We start from the raw sequence: 20,114 nt of genomic DNA on the forward strand, positions 1-20,114 counted from the left end.
GACTACTGAACAAGGTGAACATGATAACACACACATGGTGATTGGGCACAGGTGATGTTGATCAGTACTCAGGGGAATGTGAACAAGTGGGTGGAGTGAATGAAGAGGTTGATGGTTGTGGAGATGGGATCCTGACAGCCCCCTCGTAGCGCCGGGCACGGCGTTCTTCTTAGGTTTTATATTTTGCAACCATAATGTTCCCATAACTTTGCAGGGTGGTTAATTTTAAAATAACCTAAGTTACTTGTACATAAAGTTCTCTAATGGTAAAAATAACTTGTACAGAACGTTCTCTAATAATTGTTAGTCATTATTTATTTGTTTATTTATCCTGAGATCCTGAGTCGGATGAGGACTTTCGCTGGGACACAAACACAGGAGGTTAAGAAGTGCACTGTACGACTTAAAGTTTCAATATTCGGGGTAAAAAGTTGAACTGAGCTGACCGTTGGGCGAGGAGGTCAAACCGGGCAGTCCACGATGACATGTTTTTCTCCTCCACAGTAAAGACGTTGGCGTTCAATATGAGAGAGGTGTGCAGAATCCACTTGCATAGGTTCTGGTGCTGGAGGAACCAGAGAAGGAGCCGGGGGTGGAGGATTAGCAGCGGCAGATACTTTGTCACAGGCTGATACACTTTGAGATACACTAATAGTTTTCTGGATAAAAGTTTCCAAACCCATCATATCCCCATATGTAGTGCCTTGTGCAAAAATAAACAAATTATTAGTAAAACATAACCCCTGTGCTTGATGCAGTTATTTAGGTTATTCTAAATATATACTTGAAACAAGTTGTATAGAAAATGTTTTCAAAACATGCACATTGTGTAATAGTTTCCTTTGCTGCTCTATAAACCCATTTTGTAGACATCTTTTGAAAATGAAACAATTGCATGAGTTTGAGAAAGATAAAATTAATTAACTTTTTTAATATTTTTTTTAAAAAGGAAGTCAGAATTGCGTTAATATATATACTTTTTTGTTTTAAAAAGAAAAAAATACGTAATTATGAGAATTGCCCTTTATTTCACTTGAGCCCCTGCCCCTCAACATGTCTGTGCACGTCCCTGCTCGTGACAATGATGATCCATGAAAAAGGCAACAAAACTCTGAATTATAAAGTAGCACAACATCCCCACCAGAATAGACAGTCTTTGTGCCATTCACCAGTCACCTTAAACTGAAAGCCCAGGTTCAGGTAAATGTGTAATTGTCCATCTCATAGTAAAATGACAAAGTATTACACTGCAAAAACCTTTAAATGATTATTTAACTAAATCTACATAACAAAAATATACACACTTTGCATGTAGGCCTACAACAACAGTATAATAGTGCTAATGTACGTAAGGAATAATTGACGACGATCCGTTGAATTATTAAAAAATAAAAAATAAAAATGCACACCCGACATGGTGATGCGGCCACAACGCAAAGCGGAGTGGCTATTACATCTCGGGTGTGCATTAGTTTTCACAAAACAATGATTTATCCATGCATTTATATGGAATTATGCTTTAGGAACTATCCATCTTTTCTCTCCTCCCTACTTATGTCACATTCAGGGATCGATACATCTTGACTGGCAAGATGCCGGCGAGCGGACATCAAAACAACCAAAGTCAGTTGTTCAAAACCTTTTTTTTTAGTAAACTCTGTGTTCACAAACAATGTTCTCAATGCTCAAGTTCATGTGTAGAGACACAGGTGATACTTCCAGCAAAGTATCATGTTGTGTCGAGCCTTCTTAGTGTTGCAAAATAGCTATTTTGATGCTCACAACATATTGAAGGCATAGCTTTTAATTATTTTTCGACCACTTCAGGTACTAAAAATGGCGGAAGCAGGGGCGTAGGCAGAAATTGTATTTTGGGCGGGCCGAGGCAAAAGTGAGTGGGCCAATAGTTTATCCTAGAATAAAATGTCTTAAATAATAATTAAACCTTAGAGTAGAAAAAAGAATAGACAATCTGCAAAAACAGTGACATCTTTCCTTTGCAATTTTCGGCGAAGGCAATAATAAAACACTGTCTAAACATGTTCACCCAACACATAGCTCAATAAAGGCTGGACAAACCAGGCCAGGCAGTCTTATTTAGGCTAGTCAGTAGTGCAAAAACAATGAACCTGAAATAAAGTAGGCTAAAAGTAACAGGAAATTGAAATAATGAAAACTCTCAGCAGAGCACGGTTTGAAATAAATAACAACACACTGCCTAATTTATATTAAATCAACCATATACAGTGCAATCAGCCTGGTGGAAATTAAGCTTTTGTGCCAAAAAATAGCAACTCGTTTAAATTAAACAATGTAACTTAACCTATAAGGCATACATCTATACACAACACACCACTAGTTAAATCACTTCCCGAGCAAAAATTAAGGAAATGAGTTAAACAACAGGCTTACCTTTGTTGTTTTCATTCTGCAAAACAAGACACAAACGCCTGGGTTTAATGTTGAAAACAGAAATGATCTCATTATAGTCCAAAGAGTCACAGAGTTATTTTTCAAAAAACAAAAGGCACAGGTTTTTGAGGCGAGTAGTACTCGTGGATTCAAATTGGGTTGTACGTGGTTCATGCCGTTAGATCGGCGGGTCAACCTGTGTCAGTCTGACCGGAGAGCGCACTGGAACTGCCGCCAGAGAGCAAGCGGCAACCGGCGCCACCAGCGCGCCTGACTAGCCGCCTTGTGGGTTGATGAGTCTGAAGAACTGGGCTGGTAGGACTCGGCAGATGGAGGCAGCAGCGTCTTCCTCAACTCTTGCTTTTTTATATAACACATTAAAGAAACTTTAGCCATTATTGTGGCAATTTTAATATTAGCTAAAAAAGCAGTTAGCAAAGTTAGCTGGCTGGCTGCCAGAGCCCGTCGCTCCCCACAGAGTCTACCTGTCAGAACCCCTAGCAACCAATTACGTTCCGGAGGCGAATTCCTACAACTTGCTTTAACAACTCCATTTTATTTAGAAAGCAAATTATACACACACCGGTCAACAATAAAGCAGGATTATATTCATATATTTTCTTAAATACATTTGAATAATAAAAATAAACAAAAAATGTATTTTGATTAAACTTGCCTGGGCGGGCCAGGGAGTTATGTGGGCGGGCCAGTGCCGCCCTGGCCCATTACTGGCTACGCCCCTGGGTGGAAGACAAGTTTGAGATGTGAGTGACATCAGCTGATATTCATGATATTGTGCCCAATACGTAAATGCAGCCTCTCGTACCTTACTGCTTACTTAAATACAACCCCAAAACAGAAAAAGTTGGGACACAGTAGAAATTGTGAGTAAAAAAGGAATGGAATAATTTACAAATCTCATAAACTTATATTTTATTCACAGTAGAATATAGATAACATATCAAATGTTGACAGTAAGATATTTTGAAATGTCATGCCAAATATTGGCTCATTTTGGATTTCACGAGAGCTACACATTCCAAAAAAAGTTGGGACAGGTAGCATTAAGAGGCCAGAAAATTTAAATGTACATATAAGGAACAGTTGAAAGACCAATTTGCAACTTATTAGGTCAATTTGCAACATGATTGGATATAAAAAGAGCCTCTCAGAGTGGCAGTGTCTGTCAGAAGTCAAGATGGGCACACTGTTAACGATTTCTGTAAATTACACTGTATTTTACTGTAATATGAACTGTATTTTACCGTAGGGCATGTTATACAGTATGTTGCTGTATTTTGATGTTGCATTGTGGGAAATGTAATCTTTGTGCCAGTAAAATACTGTATTTTCTGTTTACTGTAAAATTTACAGTTAATTAAAAATACTGTATTTTAATGGCAGGTGGTGCTAATTTGTTTTTTGGGGGATTAACTCTCTGATTAAGGTTTGGTGTCGTTGCATAGTTAAGCCTAAAGGGGACTTTGAGTTAATGTTGAGTGTCAAGCCTTACAATCCAATATAGAAAGCTATCTTATACAAATAATGTAATATTATTGTATTTAAATATTGATTTAAAATGTAAAGTAAAATTCAGAAGACTTAAACAAAGTCCTAAAAACAATCAAACAACTAAATTAGTGCAAGTAGAGCTGATTTATTTACCAAAACACAATATAATCATCTTCATTAAAGCTTTGTATATTCCAATTAATTTACAAATGTAAGTGTTTAAAAATTAGAGAAAAAATTAGTTTTGCCGGTTGTTGATGAGTGATGAATACCAGCTGTGAATTTTCTCAACGCGTGTAAGCAGCCACGACACAGGAAACCGAAACAGTGTTCCAATATAAAGTGAGGGTCCTTGACAGTGGCCGAACCCGCATACTACACGATATAATGATTCCCCACCTCGGGAGCTATAGGGAACGAATTGAGACACAGCCCTGGATGTAATCACGTCTGTGCTGATCACGTGCCTGTACACAAACCCGCAGCTCACTTGCAAAAGATTATCCGGTTATTTATTACACGTAAAGTAAACGTTTTTAATGTTATCATGAATCAATGTTATAGTTTTGTATGTCACATTATTTTTTGAGAAGAGTCATGACTGAACGCGGACCTTACACGCTGTTATTTTTTTGTGTGCGTATGGCCAAGGTACAGTGCGCTCTTTTGCACTATGACCAGCCATCAGTAAATCGAAATACAGTAAAAAAAAAATGAGCGCGAAACCCTGACACTTTACAGAAAGGCACGGATATCCCCGCCCGAAGAAAAAAAGAACACAGGACAATGGTTGCAAGTTAAACAGCTGGTAAGTAAAATGAGTAATCCTGTGATTTTTTATTTGGTTAATTAATTTGAAACACTTAACAACACGCAGTTAAAGGTAATTTACCTCACACGTTAGGACTGTTGTGACTAAACAGATAGGGAGAGAGCTTTGTGGTGAAAACTCTTTTTAAGACTCAACAAAACTTTCGGTGCAAGTTATCATATTTATTTCTTTTCCTTTTTAGAACATTTCACCATCTGCAAAGGTAAGTAATCTTCTTGTGATTTCTTACCATATTTAATATTTTTGGTTTAGTTCATAAATTTGAAACACTTTTTTTAAACACTTAACAACACGCAGTTGACGGTAATTTACCTCACTGTTGTGAACAAGATAGTTAGAGAGCTTTGAGGTAGAAACTCGTTTAAGACTGAAGAAAACGCAACTTTCTGTGCATATAATCATATTTAATTATTTTCTTCCCCTTTTTAGAACATTTCACCATCAACATATTAACATAAACGGTCCTCTTTTTCTTGTTTGACTGCGTTTGGTACAGGTGAGTGTTCATCTGAAATGCTAGGCGACAAACTGAGCTTTTGTGTTTAACGCTATTTTGAAGTCAGTCTCTCAGTTTCTCTCTAACATGCACATCTAACAAGGAATAATTGACGATGGGTCGTTGAATTAAATTGATATAACTGCCAGTAACAAAAAGTGTGTGTGTGTGCGTGTGCAGGTCACAACAACGACGGCAGATGTAGAGACCACGCTTTCCCTTGCTTGCACTCCACGGCTGATCATGCTTGGTAAGATTCTTTAACACATACTTTGGGAACATTAAAAAGATTAAAGGGATAGTTGGGCCAAAAAATGATATTAATCCCATGATTTACTTACCCCCAAGCTGTCCGAGATGCATATGTCCATCGTTTTTCAGACAAACACATTTTCAGATATTTAAGAAAATGTTTTAGATCTTTCAGTTAATTAAATGTGAAGTTACAGGGTCCACGTCCTTCAAGTCCAAAAAAAGTGTGTCCATCCTTCACAAAATAATCCAAACGGCTCAAGGATGATAAACAAAGGTCTTCTGAGGGTAATCTGCGCGGTGTTGTTGTAGAAGTATCTATTTTATTAACAAAAATAACTACCTTCCGGTAGCGCCGCCATCTTAGTCGGGTCCGCATTCAAGATCAGAGCTTTACGCAACTTACGGAGGTTACTCTGCTGCTGCTCTGTGCCCCCGCCCTCCGAATTTGTCATACGTCACTAAGAAAAGTGCGTACACTACACTAATACTCTCTCCTGAACACAGAGGAGTCTAAGATGGCGGCGCTACCGGAAGGTAGTTATTTTTGTTAATAAAGTTTTAAATATGGATATTTCTACAACAGCACCACACAAAGTACCCTCAGAAGACCTTTGTTTATCATCCTGGAGCCACTTGGATATATTTTGTGAAGGATGGACGCACATTTTTTGGACTTGAAGGATGTGGACCCCGTAACTTCACATTTAATTAACTGAAAGTTCTAAAACATATTCTAAAATATCTGAAAATGTGTTTGTCTGAAAAACGATGAACATATGCATCTCGGACAGCTTGGGGGTAAGTAAATCATGGGATTAATATCATTTTTTGGCCGAACTATCCCTTTAATGATTTGTTAATGTTAAAGGGATACTTCACCGATTTAGCATTCAGCTTTGTATCTACAGATACAAAGCTGAATGCTAAATCGGTGAAGTATCCCTTTAAGCATTATGCTTAAATTTTAGCATTCTTCTTGAGTTTTGAATATCAAGAGTAATGAAATGATGATTGGCCTTTTTAGGTAGGCCCCCACCCCAAAATTGTGTTCTGTACTCATTTCCTTATTCTTGTGTTGTTCTTAACCTGCATGAGTTAAATTTCTTGAGCGAAGATAATATTTTGATAAATGATGGTAATCTAATAGTTGACAATACCCCTTGACCTCCACAGTATTTGTTTTTCTTACTATGGAAGTCAGTGGGTACACTCTAAAAACAAACGGTGCTATATAGCACCAAAAGTGGTTCTTTGCTCGCAACCACAGAAGAACCGTCCCTAGCGCCACACAGCACCGGCGAAGCACCCGTGCAGAACCACATAGTGCCATGCAGAACCAAATGTGGTGCTATAGTGGTTCTACATGGCCCCTACATGGTTCTACACAGGTGCTTCACAGGTGCTTCACCGGTGCTATATGGCACTAAAAACAGTTCTTCTATGGTTACGATTCAAATCAACAGTTTTGGTTCTATATAGCACCGTTTGTTTTTTTAGAGTGTACCATCAACTGTGCTTACCATCAATTATTAACATGTCTTCTTTTGTGTACTAATAAATACAACAGAATCAACTCATACAGGCTTAGAACAATACAAGGGTAAGTAAATGATGACAGAATTTTGGGGACATATGAACTATCACTTTAAAATGATAGATTTCAAACTATTGAGAAAAGCTCTAACATCTAAATGTTGTTACTTACACCAAAATCAAATAACAAACGCTATTATTAATTAATTATTTTCAGAGGATCCAGATCTACAAAACAAAAAATGGATGCTGCCGATTGAAGGCTAAGTCCGATTTCCTGCGATTGACCTACCATTTCTTCAGCATTTGCTGTTCACTTTGGTTGCTACTACGTGCTCAACATCGAGTACCATGTGCAAGCAGCCACTACTTTGGAGTTTATTCAGAGGTAAGTACATCTTTCGGTATGCTATAACATTTGGTAAATATTGAAGAAAGACTCATCATTTACTTACTTTTATGTCCTTCCTCCTAACCTTTATGCTCTTTCTTCAGAGGAACACAAAAGAAGATATTTTGAAAAATGTTGTTTACCAAACATGTTTAGTTCCTTGACTTTCATTGGTTTGTTGACTCCCATCAACAAAGCTGTTTGGTAACAATCATTCTTCAAAATATCTTCTTTTGTTTTCCACTAAAGAAAGTGCATACAGGTTAGGAAGAACATAAGGGCTTTTATATATGATTTTAGATTTCAGGAAGTGGCAAAGTCTTGTCATCTATTAGCAACTGCTGGTCCTTTGTGGTAATTACAGTGGGCCTGAGCAATATGAGGATATTATCGTATAGCAACGTTTAGGAATGGCACTATTTAAAAAAAAAAGTGGAGTGTCCCTCTCTTACACATCAAATTATCTAATTAATTCTTTTTTTTATGTAAAGATTTATTGTGAGGATCAGCCCCGACAACAGCAAGTGCTCCTCTAACTTCCAGGTGAGCAAAAGAATTGGGAAGATGGTGCAAAGGAAGAACTCTGGCCTGAACCATCATGTATATATCCACCTTTATTAAGGACTTTATGAATTAAGCAAAACTATTATGCAACTAAAGCAAATACATTCTACTCAACTCACCAGAGGTTTGTGAAGTTCTTTTTTTTCTTAAAGGTTTCTTTTAGTTAATTTGTCCATGCACTGATTTATAATATTGAATTATGAAACTCCAGTGTATACATGTTACTACTGTTGCTTCTAAAAGCAAAATAAGTCTATGCAGGAGAGGTTTTGTTACGTTTTTTTTTTTTAATTATTCTTATAGACGGTTTCATGGGACGCACATGACACACGTCTGGATCCGAACCTTACTTCCAGTTTCGCTTTTTTAATGGTCTGACTAGTTGCTAAACTGATCTCTTGAACAAAAGCCTCGTTGAAAATAACAAATGTTTTGGTTTCCGAGCAAATCTATGTGTTGTTTTTTTGCTTGTTATATAAATAAAATGCGTTTAAAGAACTTTGTTGCTTTTTATTCTTAGCGGAGTTTATCGGAAGTTCATGCAGACCGCGACAGCCGCTTGTTTATGATGTTACTGCTGAAACCGTCTATAGTTATAACTGAATTTGTACTAGTATTATTTGATAATACTGTGAAATGAAACAGTGAGTAAATGTTACATTGGCTTTGAAAAAGATGTTGCTGCAAGAAATTACAATTTACTCAGAATAATATTTTGAATGTATAAGTTTTTGACATTGCTTATGACTACATTTGAATGTATTGTTCATGAATTGATGCTGTGATATGTGTGTGTAAATGTTTTGTATTTTACTCAGGAAAGTATTTTGTATTTGAACATTGTTATTATTACTGATTTAGTTCATGACTTGATTTAAAATTCTGTAATATGATATCTATGAGTAAATGTTATTGCAGGTTTAAGAAAAACAGTTTGTGATGCAAGCTGAAAGTTCAGTGTGCAAAAAATATGAAAATCTGATTTCATGTATTTGAAAAACTAAAAGAAATTTTAAAAACATGTTGTCATTGCTTATTTTTGTTATTTACTTAGAGCTGTTTTAACACCTCCATTTAAATTTTGTGCAGTTTTGTAGTAAATAGAAATGGGAAAATGAATCACAGGAAATTTTACGGTAAAATACACATTGTAATATATACATTGTAGTATAAAATTATTGTATATTTTACAGTAGAAAATATAAAATACTGTAAATACAGTTACAGCATGTTAAACAATACTGTAAAATGTATACAGTATTTTAAATAGTACTGTAAATTTGTATACAGTATTTTAAATAGTACTGTAAAACGGTATACAGTATTTTAAATAGTACTGTAAAACGGTATACGGTATTTTAAATAGTACTGTAAAAATGCATACAGTACTTTAAATAGTACTGTAAAACGGTATACGGTATTTTAAATAGTACTGTAAAAATGCATACAGTACTGTAAAAATGCATACAGTACTTTAAATAGTACTGTAAAATTGTATACAGTATTTTTACTGTATGTTAATTTACAGTAAGTTGCTGGCAACCAGCTGCCAGTAAGTTACTGTAAATTCTACAGGAAATTTTTTACAGTGCAGAGAATCACCAATTCCCCCAATGCTGCAGCGAAAAATAGTTTTCTGAGTTTCTCAGAGAAAAATTGCAATGAGATTGAAGTTATCATCATCTACAGTGCATAATATCATTCAAAGATTCAGAGAATCTGGAACAATCTCTGTGCGTAAGGGTCAAGACTGGAAAACCATACTGGATGCCCTTGATCTTCGGGCTCTTAGACGGCACTGCATCATATACAGGAATGCTACTGTAATGGAAATCAAAACATGGGCTCAGGAATACTTCCAGGAAACATTGTCAGTGAACACAATCCACCATGTCATTCGCTGTTGCCAGCTAAAACTCTGTAGGTAAAAAAAGAAGCCATATCTAAACATGATCCAGAAGCGCAGGCGTTTTCTCTGGGCAAGGCTCATTTAAAATGGACTTTGGCAAAGTGGAAAACTGTTCTGTGGTCCAACGAATCAAAATTTGAAGTTCTTTTTGAAAAACTGGGATGCAACTCATCCGGACTAAAGAGGACAATGACAATGCAAGTTGTTATTAGCGCTCTTTTCAGAAACCTGCATCTCTGATGGTTTGGGGCTGTATGAATGCGTGTGTCATGGGCAGCTTACACATCTGGAAAGGCACCATCAATGCTGAAAGGTTTATCCAAGTTCTAGATACATATGATCCCATTCAGACGTCGTCTCTTTCAGGGAAGACCTTGCATTTTCCAACATGACAAATGTCAGACCACATACTGCATCAATTACAACATCAAGACTGCGTAGAAGAAGGATCTGAGTACGGAAATGGCCAGCCTGAAGTCCAGATCTTTCACCCATAGAAAAGATTTGGTGCATCATAAAGAGGAAGATGCGACAAAGAAGACCTAAGACAGTTGAGCAACTAGAAGTCTGTATTAGACAAGAATAGGACAACATTCCTATTCCTAAACATTGGTCCTCCTCCTGCTGTTCCTTATATGCACTTTTAATTTTTCTGGCCTCTTATTGCTACCTGTCCCAACTTTTTTTGGAATGTGTAGCTCTCATGAAATCCAAAATGAGCCAATATTTGGCATGACATTTCAAAATATCTTACTTTCAACATTTGATATGTTATCTATATTCTACTGTGAATAAAATATAAGTTTATGAGATTTGTAAATTATTCCATTCTTTTTTTACTCACAATTTCTACTGTGTCCCAACTTTTTCTGTTTTGGGGTTGTATTTCTGTTTTAAACATTTAGTATCAGTGGGTCCCTGCTCAATGCCTCTCTCATCTAAGGGGTCCCCTCCCCGAAAAACGTTGAAGACCCCTGGTTTAGTCCTAAACAGAAATGTTTCTTTCATACCTTATCATAAACTCTTTAAATAAAGGTGCTTCATGATGTCATAGAAGAAGAAACATTTTTCTCTGAAAGTTTCACCAACACAGAAGTGACTTCAACTGTAATGTATAGATGGTCCGTTAGAAACCCCCATATTAAAATTCTTAACTTTACAGGAGAAAATAATGTGTTTACAGCCTGATACAAAAAAGTGTTTTTGGTCTACACAAAGTGCATTTATCTATGTAGTGTAAAGATTGAACAATCAACAGTTCAATGTTTCAGTCATAAGAGCTTCATAAACATATTTAAATATTTCACATAAACTCCAGCTATAGCGCTGTTAAGAGCTTTTGTAGACGTATGACAGAAATAAAGTCAAACTTGTTTGTAAGAAGTGAAGATGGTTTATGTGTAGTTGTTTAATCCTTCTCTTGTTTTGTTCCTGCTGCCATGCGGCATTGTTTTGGCTTGCTTGTGGCTCAGATCTGGCATACAGGAGGAAACATCCCAGTAAAACACGTAAATATAGGAATCAATATCATGCTGAAATTTTAAAACTATTTTAAAGTCTAATATAAAAGCTGCTCATGAAGTAGCTGTTTCCTATCATTTCTAGAGAGTTTGTGTTTATGTGTGTATAGTGTACACACAGATGATGTTAAACTGATCATAATACTGTGCTGGTTCATCTCAAACTAAATGTGAAATGAAAATCATTGAGGGCAAATATTTGATATCAGTGGCAGCTCATCCGAGGGGCACTAATTCTAAATAAGTGTTCAGAGTGTTATCTGTGTGATTCCTTTTTTTAAATTATGTGTTCTGTGCCTCGAGAGATCTTTTTTCGAGAGATGTTTTGTCAAAATAAGTGCCTGCTGCACACACGTCAAAACTGTTTATGATAAAAGAGACGCTCACGTTCACCAAATACACGCAAGACTCCCTTAACAGTAAACTCTGATTACGCATGACATTATGCGAGTATTCGGCAAACTCAAGCGTCTATTTTATCATAAACCCTTTAGACGCATCTGCAGCAGGCACTTATTTTGACAAGACACGTGATGAACACACGATCTCTCGAGGTGCAGAACACATATTTTGAAAAAAGGAAGCACACACATGAAGGGCTACTTGTTGTGATGAACTTTGCCGGCCCCCACTTTTTTAAATTATTTATAGCTTTTCACAATTGGTAATTGTTTTAAAGCAGATTTACATTAATAAGTGAAAAAAGCACAGACTGTTGGATCTATCCATGTCATGGTCCTGTCTTCAGGTCACAGTTTTTCTAGTTTATAGTGATAGAGGATCATGACAGCCCCATGTCTTGTGTGAACGCTCTAGTTGTGTTTGACTTCTATTGGTATTTCAATGATGTAGGCTTATGTTTTTGTTACTTTCGGGCATATAATAATAATAAGTTTGTTTTAAACAAATTTACCATCTAATTAACTTCTTTTTTTATTTAACCACAAATATATAACATTTAAAAAAAAAATACAATATATAACATAAAACAAGCCAGAGTGTAAATGAATTAATCAAAAATGGTGTATTCATGAAAAATATCTTATTTGCTTTTATTCATGTTTTCCAAACTGGTGTAGTAGTCCTTTGTCTCCTGGAGAAAATGAATTAAATTTGGCATGGATTGTGACCACTTCTTATGTATGTAAAAATTTACCAGAATTATCTAAACTTTTACAAAAAAATGCAATATTATTATTATTCATCTTATTAGAATATAAATATGCCAAATTCATTCAATTTCAATGTAATTTCAGGTTTCCTTCTAATAAAGTTTCCATATCCAACCAAAAACCTTGCTGTATACACAATTACAAAATACATGGACAATGGACTCTTTTTCAGATGAACAAAAATCCCAGAATTGTCTGACGTTTATCTTTCACACGCAGAGACATCTGCACAAGGACAAAACAATCAATTGTTTTATGTAGGGTTCCGAGTTGTTTTAAGTCATCAACTATTATTCCAGTGCCGAAGAAAGACAAAGCGGTGGACTTAAATGCGGTGGCCCTTACATCAGTGGTCATGAAATGTTTAGAGCGGTTGGTTCTGTCACATCTTAAACCTATCACAGCACCTTATCTTGATCCACTACAGTTTGCTTACAGGGCAAACCGTTCGGTAGATGATGCGGTCAATTTAGGACTGCATTATGCTCTGGACCATCTTGACTCTCCTGGCTCGTATGTAAGGATGTTGTTTGTGGATTTCAGTGCAGCCTTTAATGCCATTCTACCCGAGCGATTGTGGGAAAAGCTGTTACTGTTGGGCATAGGACCCTCTATCTGCCGCTGGATTATGGATTTTCTTAGTGACAGACAACAGTATGTGCGGCTCTGACAGCACATGTCTGATTGTCAGACTACTAATATCGGAGCTCCTCAGGGGTGTGTGTTGTCACCATTTCTCTACTCACTGTACACTAATGATTGTACTTCTAATAATGATTCCATCAAGCTGATTAAATTTGCAGATGATACCACATTAGTCGGACTTATTAAGGGGAACGACGAGTCTGCTTACAGGCAGGAAGTGTCCAAATTGGTTGCCTGGTGTGATGACAATAACTTAGAGCTTAATCAGCAAAAGACTGTGGAAATGGTGATTGATTTTCGCAGGACACCAGCCACCCTTCCACCTTTAATTATCAAGAGTACTGTTGTGAAAAAGGTGGAGTCTATTAAATTTTTAGGCACTGTCATTACAAATGACTTAAAATGGGAGGAAAATAGTTCCTCCATTCCTAAGAGAGCTCATAGGGGACTGTTTTTTCTAAGACAGTTAAATAAATTGAACGTTTCCAGCTCTGTTCGGTCCAGTTTTTACAGAGCCACTGTGGAAAGCCTTCTCTCAGCATCCATTACTGTTTGGTTTGCTTCAGCATCAGCCCTGGCGAAGGTCAGATTACAGCGTATTGTGCACACAGCAGAGAGGCTGACTGGACAGAGACAGCTGTCACTTAATGACCTATATGAGGCCAGAGTTAGGAAAAGTGCAGCTAAAAATGTTGCTGATCAGTCCCATCCAGCCAGTGACATTTTAAGCTGCTTTCTTCAGTAAGAAGGTACAAAGCAGTGAGGACAAGGACCTCACGCCATCTAAATAGTTTTTTCCCAAGAGCCATTTCCCTTATGAATAGCTGATTTAGCACTATTTTAGCATCATTTTGGACTATTTTATTATTTAATTGATTGTTTTTGTGGCATGTTTTGGTATGTATATATGTTGTATGTTGAGTTGTGTGTTACTGATAGCATTATCAAATTCCTGTGTATCTGCTGATACATTTGGCGAATAAAGTGATTCTGATTCTGATTCGCCTCTTGTACATTATTGTGTATCTTAATATACAAGATTAGAGTTTACTTTTATGCGCATTATGTCCTATTCTATATTTAATTCTACAATTTTATTTTATTGTTGACTTCATTCTTTTTTAACTATTTTTATGTATATATTTTCATCTGTGTTGTACTCTTTAATACAGTTTTTTTTCAACTCCTGCATACACACATTTACCACAGTTTCCTCTTTTTTTCAAAACTTAACACACAAATTCAAGAGTTGCACACACAAGATGCAAAATGCCTCACATCTCTTTCAAAATGAAACACCACAATCAAAATATCACAAACATATTTCAAAAGCAAACATTTGTCTTAAGTTGTAAACACCTTTACCATAATGTTATATTTTTTAATATGTCATATACACACTGTTATCCAAAACCTAAAGCTCTTCTCTTAAAAGCTCACATGTATTTGATTGAATGTAATTGGGAGAGAGCTGTCGAATATATAAAGTAAAAAAAGCAAAATTGAAACCAAACTTTTTATTTATGTTTTAATGTTTTGCTCTTTGTGGTTGTAAATGTAGTATTAGTGTACACAGTGTGAAAAGAAAAAATACATCAAAATGTAGTGTTTTTGCATGTAGTGTAAAACCAAATTGTGCTTGCATGTGGGGGTGGTTGGGTGTATCAAGGCTTCATCTTTCCTCCGGGCTGGGTCCGGCCACAATACTTCATCCACTTCGGAGTAAGAGAAAAAGGGAGAAAAAAATTCTTTCTTGCCAGACACCGTGGAAAGAACCTTCTTGTATGGCGTATCCAACGATCGAGCGCCATGTGGAGAAAAACTCCTCAATAAGGATTTAGAAATGGTGAATACGGAGGCAGGTAGACAACAAAAATGGGGATGAATAGCAAAAAAAGTTTTGGACCTGATGGGCATGATGAAACCTGACATTTTTCCAGATGTTGACAAATCTTGCCTGATCTTCATTCTGCAGACCCTGAACAAGCATGTCATGAATAGTTTCCAGAAATTGTGATGGTGTGATGGTGCAGGACACCATTTTGTGAAATTGCAGCACACATTGTAATGTTTCCGCCAAGTTGTCCAGGGACATTGATAATGGCCCTTTGTCCAATGACATTTCTTCCCCTTCTTCTGGTTTTACTGAGATTAAAGCCCACCTCATGCACATAAATGTATTCATGGACAATGGCATGGGCATCCATTGTGCAAAAGCTATTACTTGACCTTTGGCCTATTTATAGGCTACTCCTAAAGTCATGATTGGTTGTCGCTAAGTAAAGCAACAAGTGTTTGTGTCACCACTAGGGGCTGGCTGTATTTGACTAAGCCACGCCCCTTCTTAAACTCCCACCTCGAGGAGGTCCCCAAAGCCGACCCAATGAGCAGACAAACACAGAAACAAGTGAGTAAAATTTAAAACAAACTTTATTAAATTTTTAAATACTTAAAAAGACTGGGGAAATTGGGGAAGGGAAATTTAAAACTAATGGCTTCTTCTACTCCCTCCAGGGAGACTACAGCCACGGGTGACAGGGATGGAACAACAGGGGTGCCAACCACCATCAACGGGGGAAGAAGGGAAACGTCAGGCTCCCGCCTGGACCCTGCTGGCCGTGGCGCCCTCCTTCTTCTCTCCTGGAGGCAGACAATTTCTGGTGTGGCTGGTAGGGATCTTTCCCACTGTCCGTGCCCAATGGTTCACTCTCGCCTTCTTCTCTCTCCACAGGCGGCCACTAGGACGACAAAGACACCGTTACTGACTTTGAAAGGGGTCTCACCGGCTCCCTGCTTACAACTTCCTGGGTAAGTATCACGTTCACCGTCGGTTCCTCAATGATTCACTCTCGTTTTCCTCTCTCTCTCCACAGGTGATCGCTAGGACACAGAAACACTGTTATTGGCCTTTGAATGGTTCTCACCAGCTCCGCTGCTTACAGCTTCTGGGTAAGTATCACGTTCACAGTCGGCTCTCCACTGATTCACTCTCGTTTTCCTCTCTCTCTCCACAGGTGATCACTAGGACACAGAAACACTGTTATTGGTCTTTGAATGGTTCTCACCAGCTCCGCTGCTTACAGCTCTCTGGGTAAGTATCACGTTCACAGTCGGCTCTTTACTGACTCTCTCTCGTTTCCTCTCTCTCTCTCCACAGGTGAGCGCTAGGACACAGAAACACTGTTATTGGTCTTCGAATGGTTCTCACCAGCTCCGCTGCTTACAGCTCTCTGGGTAAGTATCACGTTCACAGTCGGCTCTTTACTGACTCTTGCTCTCGTTTTACTCTCTCTCTCCACAGGTGATTGCTAGGACACAGAAACACTGTTATTGGTCTTTGAATGGTTCTCACCAGCTCCGCTGCTTACAGCTCTCTGGGCAAGTATCACATTCACAGTCGGCTCTTTACTGACTCTCTCTCTCGTTTTCCTCTCTCTCTCCACAGGTGATCGCTAGGACACAGAAACACTGTTATTGGTCTTTGAATGGTTCTCACCAGCTCCGCTGCTTACAGCTCTCTGGGTAGTATCACGTCCACAGTCGGCTCTTTACTGTTGGTCAGCAGGGGGGCGAAGGTCACGCACCACCTCGCCGGGTCGAGCGCTGCCCTATCCCCACTGTCCGTAGGCTGATCGAATCCCAGATAGGGGCGCCCTTTCGTAGAGACCACGGGGGCAGCGGACCCGTTCGCCTCCGACTCTGCGACAATACAAACACAAGTAAGCTTACACCACAAATGCTTTTAAGATGTTACTCACAGTCGGTTCTTCTGTAGGTCAACAGGGGGGCGAAGGTCACACACCACCTCGCCGGGTCGAGCGCTGCCCTATCCCCACTGTCCGTAGGCTGATCGAATCACAGATAGGGGCGCCCTTTCGTAGAGACCACGGGGGCAGCGGAACCGTTCGCCTCCGACTCTGCGACAATGCAAACGCAGATAAGCTTACACCACCAATGCTTCTAATATAGTTACTCACAGTCCTCCACAGCTCTTGGCCTGCGTCTCTTCGTACTCTTAAAACAGCACACAGTGTATGATGGCAATGAGGTCTACGGTCGTTGGCCCCTCCGTCCTCCTTCCAGGGGAGAGAATGGATGGTGCGGGGTTTCTCTGACAAGACACACAGCAACCCACGGCAAATACACAGCACCACTCTAACGTGAAAAAGCTTATGATATGTAAAATCTCACTCACCACACTGCAAGTGCAACACCACAAGGGAAACGCCCGGTCTCTTCCACTGTGCTTGGGGCTAACGTAGAGGCGATGGCAAACAACCGGACCAAAGTCGCGTCGCGGTGGCTGTATGAACTGTATGCTTCTAGCGGCTCGCCCACCACGCTAATGATAGGGGTAGGGCCGCCTTCCTAATCCTGGAGGACTCCAATGAATCACACAATGCAAGTTTCTGCTAGTTATACTACACCACGGGCATACTCACAGCGGATAGCCTTTGTGTACGTTGTGCAATGCGATCAAATCGCTTCTCGCTTTACTCCTTCCAAATTACTAGTTGGACCGGAGTTCCTTTTCCACCCGTAGGGTTGTTTCTTAAATCCAGCCGGTCCACCGTAACTGCAACAAGAGAAGAGGGAAGAGAGAGAAATATATCCAGTCACCACGTCTAACAACGAGCACAGCTCCGTTCCTCAGCACACACTTCGACCTGCAACTGTCATCTAACTGTGCTTTTTGTACTTCTCCTTACACTCCCGTTATCCAATTACCCGGCGATCTCGTTAACTAGGCACAGCTGTGCTCAATCCGCTGATTACAGCCTTCGCAAAGCTGCCGGATGTCCGGTGTTTCCATTTTTCCGGTCGGGGCGGAAACATCCGGGCGGAACCAACTTCCTCAATTCTTGGTTCCGCCCTGAAAGTCGTCACCCCGTGACATCCTCCCCCGCCAATGCATTCCAGTCCCTGGAATGCCTTTGAGTAGTCCACTCACCATAGCGGGAAGGGGGCCGGCCGCGGTTCTCCCGTTGGGAGCGTCTTACAGGGGAGTCAGGTGCAGCGGGCTCGGGCACAACCTCAGGTTGTCCTTGTGCGGCCAGGGGTTCGGCTGGCTCTGGTGCTGGTCCTGGCTGCCTCTGGGCGGCCGGGGGTTCAACTGGCTCAGGTGCAAGTTCTGGCTCTCCTGGGGCGACTGGGGGTGGTGCCACCACAGGTAAACCTGGTACCACAGCCCATCCTTCCATCCAGGGGGCCGTCGGTGCCGGCTCCGCAACTACCTCCTCCGTGACCTCGGGAAAATTTGGACAAGGGCGAATCATGTTTCGGTGTACCACCCGTTCCGGGCCGGCCTTTCCTTCCGGCCGGATGGTATACACCGGCTGGCCCGGTCTCTGCTGCCTACAGACTACGTACGGGGTGGCCTCCCAACGGTCGCTCAACTTTCCTTTGCCTTGCCGCCGGTTATCTCGTACCAGGACTCTCTCTCCTGGCAGCAAGGGGGCTTCCCGGGCCGTCCGGTCGTACAACCGCTTGTTCTTTTCTCCGGTGGCCCGTATTTTCTGGGATACCTGCTCATAAGCAAAGTGCAGCCGTTGGTGGTGGCGCCCTACCCATTCAGTCACGCTTCCTTCCTCCTGGCTCGCGGCCGCTCCCAGGACCAGGTCCGTCGGCATCCGCACATGCCTACCGAACATCAGATAAGTGGGGGCATACCCCGTCGTACTATGAATGCTGTTATTATAAGCTTGTAAGAGGTTCGGTAGGGCACTCACCCAATCACTCTGCTTCCGTTGATCCAAGGTCCCTAAGAGCCCCAGCAGGGTTTGATTAAACCTCTCGCAGCAGCCGTTTCCTTGAGGGTGGTAGGACGTCGTATGGGTCTTCGTGCACCCATACAGCTGGCATAACTCCCGGATCACCTTTGATTCGAAGTTTGCCCCTTGGTCTGAGTGTAAGAACTCTGGACATCCAAACGTTTGGAAGACGTGCCGCCATAAAGCCGTTGCGGTGGTACTTGCCGTCTGATCGAGGGTGGGGATTGCCCATGCATATTTCGTAAACAGGTCGGTGATTACTAAGATGTTCGGATAACGGTCCTGTGGCCGGCCCAGGGTCAGGAAATCCATCGCCATGATGTGAAGGGGGGCTTTGGCACATATGGGTATCATCGGCGCTCGGGCCTCTCGTCGAGACTTGAATAACATACACCTGGGGCAAGCTTGGACCAAGCTACGCACTGATGCTTCCAGCCCCGGCCAGTAGAAGAACCTGCGTAGCAGTGATACGGTCCGTTCTTGTCCCTGGTGTCCCAATTGGTCATGGTAAGCAGACACCAGGGCTGCTGTTTGGTCGGCGGGCACCACGATCTGGCGCACCTCCTCGCCCAGCTTCGGATCACTTACTTTTCGGCAAAGTACCCCCTCCTGTATCTCCAGCTTGTCCCACTGTCCCAGCAGCCTCTTTCCCGTCTCTGTCTGGGTCAGCCTCTCGGACGACGTTGGTCGCCGGCCTTGCTCCACCCACATCCTCACCTGCCATAAATCCTGATCCTGGGCCTGTCTTTCCTTCCACCGGCAGGGGTCCCAACCCCAGCTCCCGGGTACCGCCTCCTGCTGGCCTCCTGGTGCTTCCACAACCCCTATCAGATAGCCTTCCCCCTGGCTTTCCTCTTCTTGGCTATCACAGCCACCGGGGCCGTCCACCTCTGGCAATCGGGACAAGACATCCGCGTTCGTGTGTTCCCGGCCGGGCCGATACTGCAGTTGGTAATCGAAGTTGGCAAGTTGTGCCACCCAGCGCTGCTCCACAGCCCCCAACTTCGCTGTCTGTAAATGAACCAGAGGATTATTGTCTGTAATCACCGTTACCTTAGCACCCCAGAGGTAGTCCTTGAACTTCTCGCTCAGGGCCCACTTC

General features: G+C 40.7%; 1 long non-coding RNA gene across 5 annotated transcripts; it reads left to right on the forward strand.

The window, feature by feature from the left end:
- The first annotated feature begins 4,171 nt into the window (after positions 1-4,171).
- LOC129418104 (uncharacterized) lies at positions 4,172-9,084 on the forward strand. Of its 5 annotated transcripts, XR_012370622.1 has the most exons (6): positions 4,172-4,732; positions 4,938-4,958; positions 5,186-5,252; positions 5,433-5,502; positions 7,258-7,428; positions 7,923-9,084. It is a non-coding gene; the product is annotated as an uncharacterized lncRNA (long non-coding RNA). The 5 variants fall into 5 exon arrangements; XR_012370621.1 differs by having other exon boundaries at positions 5,186-5,502; XR_012370624.1 differs by lacking the exon at positions 4,938-4,958.
- The last annotated feature ends 11,030 nt before the right edge of the window (positions 9,085-20,114 follow it).

This window comes from Misgurnus anguillicaudatus, chromosome 1, assembly GCF_027580225.2.
Source record: "Misgurnus anguillicaudatus chromosome 1, ASM2758022v2, whole genome shotgun sequence".
NCBI lineage: Eukaryota > Metazoa > Chordata > Actinopteri > Cypriniformes > Cobitidae > Misgurnus > Misgurnus anguillicaudatus.